Genomic DNA, 13,640 nt, shown 5'->3' with positions numbered 1-13,640 from the left:
ACTTGATAGAAAACATGGATTCTGGGCTCCACTTAAGGCATACTTACAGAATCAGAACATTCTAATTATTTTCCACAACTCCCACCTGCAATCACTACCCAGAAATTATGCAAACATCATTCATGGGGCATCATTCATGGGGCACCATGGGGCACATGGGCTCAGGTCCTGATCCCAGGGTCCTGGAATTGAGCCCTGCATTGGGCTCCCTGCTCCAGGGGGAGCCTGCCTCTCTCTCTGCCTCTCTCTCTCTTTCTCTCATGAATAAATAAATAAAATCTTAAAAAAAAGACATAATTTGCAATAAATGGTTCATTTGCCCCTACCCCAACACCAGCAATTAGTTCAAAGTTTGGTCCTTTTGAGGGCTTGCTTTCTCCAGAATGACTGAGAATGGATATGTCCATCCCCTTAGGGAAAACCAGGGGACTGTGATCTTATACCCTGCCTGCATTACAATTAGTATCAGAACACAATACACAACCGACTACATTCAGGTTACTTAGACTTACATAACATTGAGACTTGGTCAGGAAACTTCTATTCCAGGTAAGCAGTATAGAAAGCCAGGCCAAGCTTTACTGGATCTTTCCCAATGGTCGCATTATTTGTGTATCCTCTGCTTAGACCTCTGGGTAATCTCCCACTACCTAAGTGTAAACAAACTACATTTGTAGGCACAGTGTTGTGTTAATCTAAGGAAATAAAAATTCCCTTATTTCATTAAAAGCAAAAGTCTGCAGAAACTCATCCCGGGGCACCTGGATGGCTCAGTGGTTGAGCGTTGGCCTGCAGTTCAGGTCGTGATCCTGGGGCCCCGGGATTAAGTTCACATGTCTCCCTCTCTGTGTGTCTCATGAATAAATAAATAAAATCTTTAAAAAAAAAAAAAAAGAAACTCATCCCAGACTCACCCCCACACATAATTTATGTAATAAAATCCCACACAGAAATGGAATTTTGCCATTCTCCATAAGGATAATGAATAATATTTTCTTTTTATTTCTGAAAATAAAGAGAAATTTTTTAAAGAGATTTTTCTTCCCAAATAAAAGTATTTTCCAAAGGTAAGTCACACCTCTGATTCTTGAGAGAAAATTTAAAGACTTCTTGAAGCTTAGAAAGGAGAGTTTTTGCACATTGTTCTCCTCAGAGTTAAAACAAATATTAAGCTTACTTTCCATTAAAAGCATACATATTATACGTAATATATATTTCAAAGTAGGTATATATGACATTTTTGTAGAATCATAGTCACTTTAGGGGCAGCCTAGGTGGCTAAGTGGTTTAGCACCGCCTTGGCCCAGGGCATGATCCTGAGACCCGGTATTGAGTCCCATGTCGAGCTCCTTACATGGAGCCTGCTTCTCCCCCTGCCTGTATCTCTGCCTGCCTCTCTCTCTCTCTCTCTCTCTTTCTGTCTTTCATGAATAAATAAATAAAATCTTTTTTTAAAAAAGTAAATATACATGTAGGATTCTTCAGCAGTGCTCACCCTCCCTCATAGCTCAATGGAGATTGTGGTCAATAGAATTCATCTAGTTTTGCTATCTGAGGCAATGAAGGCAAATGAGAATTGATTATACTCTCTTGTGGTGATGCTTGGAATTAAACTGATTAGGAAAGACAATTAAGACAGGATGCAACTATTCAGGGAAGAAAAAATAGAGTGGTCAGGAGACTGGTCATCTCCAGAGGGTCACAGAAAATGTATGATGGGAATAAGAGAGGGAGGCAACCAGAAGGTTAGGCTGCTGCAGCCAGAAAGAGGAATGTTTAAACTTACTATTACAAAAATCAACTTCTGTGATGCCAAGTTTTACAGTTTGGGCAGAAGTGGAAAACTAAAATGAGATGAAGGTCACTGGAGTTAGCTGAAGAATCTGGTAATATGTTAGCTTGTTCACTGAAGTACTCATACTACATTTCAGGCATCCCCAATGATCATGATCTAGAAGCTTTTCATAAATTGGAGTGGCTAGGAGTTTGAGTAGCTGTCAACAACTCTTATAAAGAGTTTACCCCAATTTCATAAGCTCCCAGAGAAAAAGGAACTTTACCTCAGAATAAAGAATAGTTGAGAAGCAGTACCAGGAGGAAAAGAAAGGAAACAACTTCCCTTTCTACTCTGAAATAGATCTGCTAGAAAAAGAATGCCTTTACTGGAGAGCCAAGATTAGCAAAAGTATAAATAGCATTCAGTAAACAACTTGTGATAAAACAAAGTGTGCTTGCTATGGAACTGAGATGCCCAAGAACGGATTAGAAAGATTTTGTAAAGAAAAGGGGCAGTCTGGGAGTGGGTTGGATTGAAGAATGACAGAGTGATATGGGAATTATTTTATATTAAAGATAAGATGACAGGATGATCTACATCACCATCATTGATTAAGAATAACAGACACTCAAAAAAAAAAAGAATAACAGACACTCTAGATTTATTTGGCGGCAAGGTTTATAAAGCAATTTCAAGAGTTGCTTGTTGGGCATATAATCAGTGGCTTGATCTCCTAATGTTTAGGGAAGTTTTGTCCCATGGCTAGGCAGCCAGTGGTAGAGGACCTGGAGTTGGAGTCCTGACTCTAGAATCCAGGGATGGTTAGTCAAAGGCTACTGTGATCTACTGATTTATCTATCTTTCCTTTTTTGCCTTTGCTATTTAAATATTTCACTAAACTTTAATATGTTTATAGCTGGTTTCCTATATTGTATAGATGTACTGCTATATTTTAATCAATCATCCTCCTAGTAGTTTAATTTGACTGCTTTCTATTTTTTGCTACTATAAAGTATCCAAAAATAAGCATTAGTATAGACAAACATTTATGGACATCTCACATAATTGATTATTTTAAGATAAATCTCTTTAAATAAGAGTACTAAGTAGGGATGCCTGGATTGCTCAGCAGTTAAGCATCTGCCTTTGGTTCAGGGTGTGATCCTGGAGTCCCAGGATTGATTCCCACATCGGGCTCCCTGCATGGAGCCTGCTTCTCCCTCTGCCCATGTCTCTGCCTCTCTATGTCTCTCACGAATAAATAAATAAAATCTTAAAAAGAAATAAGGGTACAAAGTAAATAGTATAAACCTTTTAAAGACTTCAGGTTGGGGGCACTTAGGTGGCTCAGTGGTTGATAATCTAGACACCTTTGGCTCAGGTCATAATCCTGGGGTCCTGGGATCAAGTCCCACATTAGGCTCCCTGCAGGGAGCCTGCTTCTCCCTTTACCTATGTCTCTCATGAATAATAAAAATAAAATATTTTTTAAAAAAAGACTTCAAGTTGATCTTCTGAATGTTTCCAAATTTTTTCCCAAATTTTGAGTAACAGTTTTTGACAAGTTCTTATTCAAATATTTGTTTTATAGTTTTAAATAATCTTTGACAAATTGAAGGTTTAAAAAATATAATATTTTACTTTATATTTCTTTCTTCATTGACATTTATGATATTCTCATATGTTTCTTTAACATATGATTTTGTGCTCAGGGTTGTTTTGCCCAATTGTTTTTTGTTGTTTATCCTTTGTGCATGTGTGATGCATATGAAATTATACATTAATAAAGTTAAACTATGATCAGATATTTCATATATGTTTTGGAGTTGGTTGGCCTTTGAAATTTTTTATGGCATTTTTCTCCCTCCAGTTTTGGTCATACATATACATACACATGCATATATATATGTATTTCTAAACTTGGTGAGAGATATTATCAGGTATCATTTTCTGGACTATTATATAAATTACACATATTACATTTTCACTTATAGTAAATTTTACAAATTTTGATTATTTTTAACAAAATGCTAAATTGTTTCAAATTTTTAGTATTTCCAATAAGTGGTTGTTATTATAGATGCTATTCAATTAGTTTAATTATTTGCTTTTGAAAAAAAGAAAATGTTGCATATTCTACTGATGTTCATTGCCTGGAGAGCTAGAGAAAAAAAATCACATTACTGATTTTTGTCCTTAGGTGAAAAGAATATGTATGTGTTATACATTGATATATTCTTATTCAAAAATGGAACTAAATTTCTGGGAATTCAAGAGTATATGAGGATAGGATTTGCAATTTTCTCTATACTCTTTTTTTCCCTTCAAGTCTGTTGTTACAGTAGTGAAAAGTAATCATGATGGTCTAATTTTCTGAACTATTAGGAGAATGACAAGACCAATTTTTGCAGTGGCATTTATTTGACATTTCTTTCAATATTACACTATTACCTAGAACTAAAAAAAAAAAAAAAAAAAAAAAATTCAAACCTGTTTTTTTTCCCTAGTTCAAAAATGAAAACTTCAAGGCTGCTTTCAAAATGATTCTGAATGTTGCTTTTATTGAAGAGCTCAATAAACAGGAGAAATAATAAAGTTCTTGGCAATTTATTTAAGTCTTATTTATTGGTACGAAGTGTCTTTTTTCTAATTAAAAATTAAAGAAAACAAATAGATTGTATAGTTTATTAAAGTATTATTAAGAATCCCTAGTCTAACTTTAAATACCAATTAGCAATTTCCAAATGCATATAATCAAGTAGTAAACTTTACATTAACAATTACTATGGAAGAAATGGCCAGTCTCTGTTGCTATTTTAATTACCTTAGTTCACAAGAAAAACAGCCTACACAAATCATTACTCTTTTAAATTAAGAAGTATGGACTAGAGAGGCCACACATCTGACAAACAGAATCAAGAACAAAGTTTGTGATAATTGACATTTATAAATAGCTTGGTTAAGTAAAATAGGCAAAAATTCTGAATCTGAAAAAAATGGGGATCCGAGTCTTACTAAAACCATCATGAAATATTAGTAAAATCTAATGAATTGAATAATTATTATCCTGATGCCAAGTTCTCTACAGGGCACCTTTCTAGTGTAATACTAAGGGACTAGTAGAGGCGCGTAAATGAGGAAGATAATTCACTATTGGCCTAATGTTGAAGCCATCACTGCACTGATAGTTGTCTGAGTTTGTCCTGATTTATCATATTTCACTCTCTTGTATCATCTCCCCAATGATACTTTTTTCCACAAGAATTAAGAACTAGACTCTCCATTCTTGTTGGACAAATCCCTATTTTTCATTTAAGAATTATCTCAAACAATATTTTATGAAGTCTTCCAGGCAGGTTGTCATTCTGTCATTCTTCACATCCCTTTTTGTAATGATCACCATACATTTTAACGAAATGTTCCTAAGATTCTCCTTAATCTTTCACACTAGAACTGTATTCCACTTATTCTCACAGAATTAATAATGTTGTGAAGGAAAAATAACACTCAGCCAAGTAAAAGTATGGGTGCCTTCCCTCCTCCTTTTATTTTTTTCCTTCCTCCCTTTTTCCTCCTCTTCCTTCTTCTATTCTCTTCTCTAAAAATACAAAACCAATTCTACAACATAAAATGAATTTATTTCATTGTGCAAATAATCCACTTTATAAAATTATCTTCATGATTATTTTATATATTGGTTTGTAAACATCCCATTTCAAAGCCTTTGCTATGCTCCTCTACCTCTAACACCACTTCCCCATCCTCCTCTCACCAACAAATCTTTTTATTTCACCAGAGGATAAATTAAAAAGAAGCCATAGAAGAAAATTTACCCAAGCTCCCTGCAAAATAATGAAGAATCCTCTCTTCACTATGGAGAACCTGTTCATTCTAGTGTCCTAAGATCAGCATCTTCACACATGCCCTAGAAGCCATCCCTCCTTGCCTCCTCAAAAATACATTCAAACAGCTCAATCATCTCCAGAAACATCAGCTTTCTCTCTCTTTTGGATCATTCTTATCAGCATACAGATATTCTTGCCTCTTAAAAATTCCTTTTGGCCCTGCTTTACAACTAATTATTGTCCTGTTACTCCATTCTCCTCTGTAGGCAAAATGAACCACCTTCTCAAAAATACTTCGTGTCTCCAATTGTATTCTTCCAGTAGTAGCTCAAATTCTAAGATGGTCTCTAAGACTCCCTGCCTGCTTGTTATACACATCCATAATCCCTGGGACTACATATATGATGGATATACTTCTCTTGCTTAGGTTTTGTTACGTAGCAAGTTAAAGTAGAAGGATTATCTGGATTAGTTGGAACTGATCGCATAAGCCCTTTAAAAGCACAGTTTCACTCCGGCTGCCCAAGAAGAGGGAGTCAGACATTCAGAGTGTGAGAAAGATTTGACATGATAGAGATTCTCCACCCTGGCTTTCAAGATAGATATGACCACATAGCCAGGACTAAAGTGGCTTCTAGAAGCTCAGGAAAGTTCCCATCTGATAACCAGCAAGGAAAACAGGGACCTCTGTTCTATTGCTATAAGGAACTGAATTCTATCACAACCAGGTGGTCTTAAAAGTGAATCCTGGGCTTCATATATAAGCTCGCTGACATGTTGATGTCAGCCTGGTAAGATGCTGAAAAGAGGGTCATGCCAAGCCAGACTTCTGTTCTAGAGAAAACTATGGCCTAATAAATGGGTATTATTTTAAGCCACTGTTTGTGGTAATTTATTATACAGTGCTAGAAAATGAATACACATCCCATTTTCCTTTAGAACCCATCCCAAACAATCTTTGGCAACACGATTCCAACAAAACAGGTCATTGATGACTTCCATGTTGATAAATTCCAAGGACAATATTTGATTCCCTCTTTCCTGACCACCAGAAGCATTTTGCCAAGGGGACCACTTTGTTTTTCTCTACTGAAATTCTGTGATACAACATCCTTTCTTTTTACCTCACCGGCCCCTTTTCTTTCTCCCTCACACTTTTTTAAACTTAAGTTTCTGAGAGACCACTTCACTCTCTGTAGCCTTTCCTTCTATTCCCCTGATGTCCCTTATCAATCTCCTTTGCTCCTTATCTTCGTAACCTCTCAAGTGAAATGTTCTAGGTCTTCCTCCTCAGAACTCTCTTGTTTTTGTTTTTACCATCTTCACCCATTTCCCTACCCCCTATCCCTCCACAAATCTGTCTTCTCTTTCTATGAGTTTGTTTATTTTTAGATTCTGTACATACGGAGATTACACAGTGTTTGTCTCTCTCTGACTTTCTCTGATATCCATTGATCCTCCTGCCAAAAGCTGATTCTTTACAGACTTCTCCATCTCAGAAATGTCATCTTCGTCCTTCTAGGTGCTTAAATCCAAAAGCTTAGAGGGTCAACTTAACTCTTTCGTGCTTCCTCTCACAAATCCAATCTATCAATAAATTACTTTAGGTTACTCCTTCAAAATATATCCAGGATCTGACTATCTCTTTGTCATCTCTATCACTAACCACCTGGTCCAAGACACTGAATTCTCTTTCTTGGAGGTTCTTACTGCTTCAGGCCACCACTACCACTACCACCACACAATCAGAAATAAAAGCTTTTGAGAAGCACCAAACATAAAACACATCACATCACTCCTTTGACAAAACCCTCCACTGGCTTCTTACCTCACTCAGACTGAAAGTACTTACAATGGCTTTCAAAGCCCTTCAGGATCCAGTGCTCAGCTGCCTTTCTGAATTTATCTCTTACTGTTTTCCTTTGGTTCATTCCACTCCATATTCTGTTCTTTGTCCAGCTTGACAAGCTCACATCTGCATCAATTCTTTACATTTGCTGTTCCCTCTCCTGAAAAGACTTCTCTCCAGAGGTCTTCATAGCCTAATTCTTTACTTGTTTCAGACCTAGTTTAAATCTCTTATTAGAGAAGCTTTTATGATCATCTTATTTATCTCTTCCCTGCCTGCCCCCTCATTAATCTTTTCACTCAGTTACCCAGCTTTATTTTTCTCTATAAAATGTACCACCATTTAACAAATCCTATATGTATTTTCAAGAAATAGCTTAAGGTTTTTTTGACGCTAAATTGTCAGTTCCATGAAGGTAGGGACATTTTATTCACTCTTGGTTTCCCTCTACACCTCAAAACTATCTGATACATAGTTTACACTCATATACATTGAATGAATGAGTGACTTGTTAAAGATGATGTCCAAACCAATTAAATGGTTGAAAAATTCCTGTGATATGAAGTTTCATGCAGCTGATACCAAATAAATAGTACTACTGATCTATCCCCTAGCACACTGAGCTCCCTAATGCTCCAACTCAATCCCGCTCTTCAGCACCTTGAGCAGTTCCTCTGGAGTATTGTTACATTTAATAAATGCTTTATATTTCAGGAGAGAAAGAATAGGGCTATTAGGGCTATTCTCCCAGAGTCACGGTCATCTTTCAAGTGAGCACATTATACTTGCCTCCCAAGAGTGTGGTTTTAATGGGATGATATATGCAAACCTTTAAATTCCATAAAAATTGAACTCCTAATTTATTATACAGTGATTTTTTAAAATAAAGCATATGCTTGCTAGTGAACAAGGGCAAAACATACCAATGCAATGATCCACATTTTGTTACACGCTATGATGTTCAACGTCTAACAGAGGAGTTTTCTTACCTGCTCCTCTATCTTCTTTATTTCTTATAAGCTGAAAATAGTATCTAAAGGTTCAGACTCAATTTTTTTTGACAAGAACATTCTGCCTAGGTGAAGTTGTATACCCAAATGCTCACTACAATAAAAAGCACATAATGCCGGCCTGTATTACCACTGCTGGTGCCAAGGTTTGTTACAGTAAATATGTCATTCAAATCTTCACATTGTTCTCAGCTAAATAAACAGTGGTTAGAAAAAGCCAAAAAGGTTTTTATTTCTTGAATTTTGGGGGGCATCTTAACTGATTGAACAATTACCACAGCTGCTCTCAATCCACTGCTGAACCACAACAAGAAAAAAAAAAAGACAAGTTTATGATTCTCTCAGGCTTAATCACTATGCAAATAACTACTTATATTAACTTTTAAAAGTCTTTGGGAATATTAAAGGTTTACAATTGAATTTTTTATAAAAGTTTATTAAATGATATAGAAACATTAATTATGTAAGGGAATCATGTACTTTAAAATGTTGAAAATTATATTTCTGAAGACAATGATTTTTCATCTAAAGTCAAGAGTCTGTATGTAATTTAATGTATGTTGTTGTTTCTTTCAATCACATAAGTCTAAGATAACATTTTCCTATTAAGTTAAAGTCCTACATACATTTTCACTTATTTTTAATATATAACTAGTAATTCAAAAAAGCAAATATCCTTAGTTTTCTTTGTCTTATTCACCAACATATAATAACTCTAAAATGTAAATCAAATTTTAAAACTCATATGGTAAATTAATAATTAGAATAAGAAAAATTCTTTTTAAGTACTGTATACCTAAGTATAAACAGAATATCTTAAAGCAAAATGTAATATAATTTTATCACCTAATACACACCTACTACTATAAAGTACTGTATACATTTATGTACATCCACATTTGGATCTATTTCCAATTTCCATTTTAAATAAAGCATTAATAAAGAAATCAAGATTCAGAGAATGAGTCTAGACAATCTTTTGGCTTAATAATGACTCAATGAGCATTCCATTTGGATATATATAACTGATAGCCAATTATTTTTATAGAATTTGACAAAGGGATCAAATATTTATTCCCATACAAATACAAAATAATCTTGACTATGTATGCTATTATCTCCGGATACAGTTGGATTATACATTCACCCAAACAATAAATTAAAGGATTTGCTAATATTCTATAATTTAATAACCTCATCTGGATCTTTTCTGCCTCATTCAATTTCAGAATCTAGGGTAACCAGCTGAGGAATGGTTATATATAAAAGCTAATTATAAAAGACCAAGAGTATGTGGCAACATGTTGAAATTGATAAGACTGTTCCTCAGGGAGATTAAATACTGTTCTAATGTCAAAGAGAAAAATGCTTAGTTCCCAATAACCTGGGAACAAGTGTAAGATGACATGACCCAACAAGCCACTGGCATTGCAATGACCTTGTGTTTTTCACTGGTGCAAGTCTCCCAATTGTTCTGCTATAACACTTTTCAAAAGAGTCAGAAGGCTACTTTAATCTTACAAAAAGTTATAGAATAAAAGACTTGAAAGGTCTTGGAAAATGGGGATTTAAAGAGAAAGAAGGGTATATTTCAAGTTCTTAAGCACAATCCTCCAGTATCTAGCTGAAAGTTTTAGAGTGAGTGAAGTATCTCAAGTCAAAAATAATGAGAAGAAGTAGTATGCAAAGTATGGAAAGGTAGGATAGGACACCATAACTTTTCACCCAAAGGCTTCATTGTGAGAAGGAGGAGGCATACTGCCTCAGGGGATAGTGGTCCTAGAGAATATTCACCTTAAGCTTAGCCACTTTAAATAACAGGATTAAAAACAAAACAAAAAAAAACTGACAGATTGGAAATTGGAAGGTTAAAGGAAGAGGGCTGTCTGCCAGTTTCTTATTACACCAATCAATGCTTCCAAATATATTTCTAATAATCATTAAAATCCCTAATAGGTCAAAAAGAAGTGTACTTGCAAAATACAGTAGAATATGGGAACAAATCATTTGCTATTGACATGCTCAGGTTTAACACATATATGTATCAAAATAAGAGTATTAATAAGAATTTTAATTTGGGTCTTTCACAAGCATAAGAGTTGGCACAAAAATGAGTTTCTATATGCTACCTTTACATAGGAGCTTTATAAAAAGGGGACACAGATAGAGAAACTGTCTTAAACCTGTCCTAATGGTTTCCTCTTTTGAATAACTGGTGAACTGATCAAAATTAGCATAGGGCTTATAGTTTAGCTCACAGAATTAGTTTAAGACCTTTTCCATATCTAAGTCCTAGAGATTCCTTTCTGATTACTTAAAAGTCTTTTTAAAAATTCTCAGTGCTATTATTCAATTTCCGCAATACATCGTAACCTCACCTGACCAATTTCAGCCACCCACTGCCTACTCTCCTACATTCGATTACATTTCACTTGTGTCAAAACTGCTAATCATGGCTATACAAATCCTTATAAAGAAGAGTTCTTACAATTTCACTCCCATGAGAGGAAACAGAAAATCAAAGAATGTTTCTAAGTAAATTAAATATAATTTCTCAGCCTCGAATGGAGGACTTGGTATGATAACACCCAAACCTTTCTTCCAACCTTATCTGCTACACGAGTCCAACCAAACTAAATTCTCCAACACATGCAATAGCTTCCAATGTTTCTTGGCTCTTTTCATGTTCCACCACCTCATCTTTACTTATAGATTACTTACACATCCTAATATATCTTCCAAATCATTTAGTTACTCCCTGAAAAATACCTTTTCCATTGTTAAAAATAAGATAACAGGTCTAAAATGGACTCACTCATGCTAAGCTCCATATTACCAAACTGAGATTTGACTTAATTACATTTGACTCTCCCAGAAATGGAATCTTAAACCAATCAGGAATTACTTGATCAGTACTAATCTGGTAATATGCCCCATAACTCCTGGCAGGTCCTAAAGGAAAGTGACCTTATAATAAGCAACCTGCTTTTTTGCCTAGTATAACTTCCTTGTTCCTGTTCCTTTCTATCTAGAAAAGTCTCATTTTGTACAGCTCCTTAGGGCTCCCTCCTTTCTGCTAGATTGGATGCTGATTTAAATCAATTTTTTGCTCAAATAAACTCCTAAAAATTTTAATATGACTCAGTTTATCTCTCAACACCCTAAAGACAACTAACTGATAGCTTGATTTGAACATTTGTTTCCATTTTCCTAACTCCTTGCAATATGCTTTGATTTATAGTTAGCTATTCTTTTACCTCACCTTTCTCTCAGGAGCATATTCTTGAAGCAAGCTCTGTGTTTCATCCTAAGCTCATGCCGAATATATGGTCTTCTATAATTTTTAGGAATTTTGTTTCTTAATTAAAAGACTATTTAATTCTCTATTTAGTTAGAAATGATTAGAATATGGACACTTATAAAACTCATAGGTATATAGAAGTTTATTTCCTTTATTCATATTTTAGTTAATATGTTTATTACTTATTAATATTATATTCTCATAATTTTTGAAGAGGACTATTAGATGTTGTGGTTAAATACAGCTTTCAATCTAGCATTCTATGGAAGACTTTGCTGTTTTATGCAATGATGATCTAGCACTAAACAAGACAGAGACATTTGCTCAGAGATGTTACATTCTTATGAAGAATACAGACAATAAACAAACAAGGTAATGTCATACTGTAACAAGTGCTATAAAGGAAATAAAGTAGAAATTAGAAAAATAGATAATATGAAATAAATGGAAAGGGAAAAAACATATACCTGCTTTGAGGTAATGTTTTAATGGTTTTTACTTTTTTCAGAATATTTAGGATGTGTTGAGACATAATTTTATTTCTTCCTAATACCTACATGATATATAGCTAAAAAGAATAGTGCTTACATGCTGATAAAATTTACTAGCCAAATTTCAACAGCAGGTAGTGTAATTTAGTAAGCTATTACATTGAGAGATTGCAAAATTAAGAAAAAAATTATCTCCATGCAATTATGGGATATGAGTTTGGAGAGTAGAGTGAAAGATCATACGAAAGGCCTTTCATGAATCATTGGTAAAAGATTAGCAATGTGTTCTAAGCTTCCTAATGTAGAAAAATAAAAATTATGGAGGAGCAGATGATTCAAAAGATCATTAGTGAATACCTCTAAGCTGAGTGAAATCTCAGCTCCAGTTCTTTGAGGTACACATATTATTATAAGACAACAGCTGTTTGAAAATAATGTAGTGAATTGTTTTTTGTTCAGCTGCTAATAGACCATAATTTACATTTTTGGAACCAACTGTAAAATGTTCTTATGCTTGGTTGAAAGACCCTCAGAGAAAAATAGTCACAAAAAAATGCTACTCATTGAAACTGTGTAGAGATCATAAATAGTGATTTCTTTCTGGTAAATCCAAAGATATTATTACATAAAGCAATGCTAGTAGTGATTTACCCCTAAGTATTTCAACAGACTTAACATTTACAGACAGATGAGAGACAAAATTTCATTCCACAAACTAGTGATGATGAGGTGCCTGCAGTTGTTTTCAATTCCAGTAACTATTTCACTGCAAAAGTTTTATATTCTTAAGGGAAACACATTAATTTTAAATCATTTATAAAATGTGTAAAATTAGTTTTGAGTCATTCATTAAAGGAAAATACAGGAAAAAAAAAGCCTTAACTTTAAATTCACAGCCATTCTATCCATGTATTATTTTCACAACACATATCACTTTCATGAACACTGAAAACAGTTCATAGTTCACAGTGAGAGAAACACAAACCTATCTTTAGACAGTTATGTGTACAGTTCTAATTACTGTTCAGCATTATTCTAAAATATAGAATATACACATATGTACATACATATATGCACATATGTATTAATCTTCAAATCCTTCTCATCTCTTGCCCACCATTGCCTTTTTTTAAAAAAAGATTTTACTTATTTATTCATGAGAGACACACACACACACAGAGAGAGAGAGAGAGAGAGGCAGAGACACAGGCAGGAGGAGAAGCAGGCTCCATGCAGGGAGCCCGATGTGACTCGATCCGGGACTCCAGGATCACGCCCTAAGCCAAAGGCAGACAGACACTCAACCACTGAGCCACCCAGGTATCCCTCCACCATTGTCTTTCAAAAATAGTTAACAGCAATAACTT

At 34.6% G+C, this 13,640-nt stretch overlaps 1 long non-coding RNA gene across 11 annotated transcripts in view; it reads right to left on the bottom strand.

Moving 5' to 3' along the window:
- LOC144282262 (uncharacterized) overlaps positions 1-13,640 on the bottom strand; it is a 146,730-nt gene that overhangs the window by 50,732 nt on the left and 82,358 nt on the right. For all 11 annotated transcript variants that reach the window (XR_013350637.1, XR_013350635.1, XR_013350636.1 and 8 more), the window contains one exon: positions 513-650. This is a non-coding gene — a long non-coding RNA (uncharacterized LOC144282262). The remainder of the gene's footprint in view (positions 1-512; positions 651-13,640) is intronic.

The sequence above is a fragment of the Canis aureus genome, chromosome 13 (genome assembly GCF_053574225.1).
Source record: "Canis aureus isolate CA01 chromosome 13, VMU_Caureus_v.1.0, whole genome shotgun sequence".
NCBI lineage: Eukaryota > Metazoa > Chordata > Mammalia > Carnivora > Canidae > Canis > Canis aureus.
The sequence above is the reverse complement of the archived record's forward strand: the minus strand, read 5'-3'. Positions and strand labels throughout refer to the sequence as shown.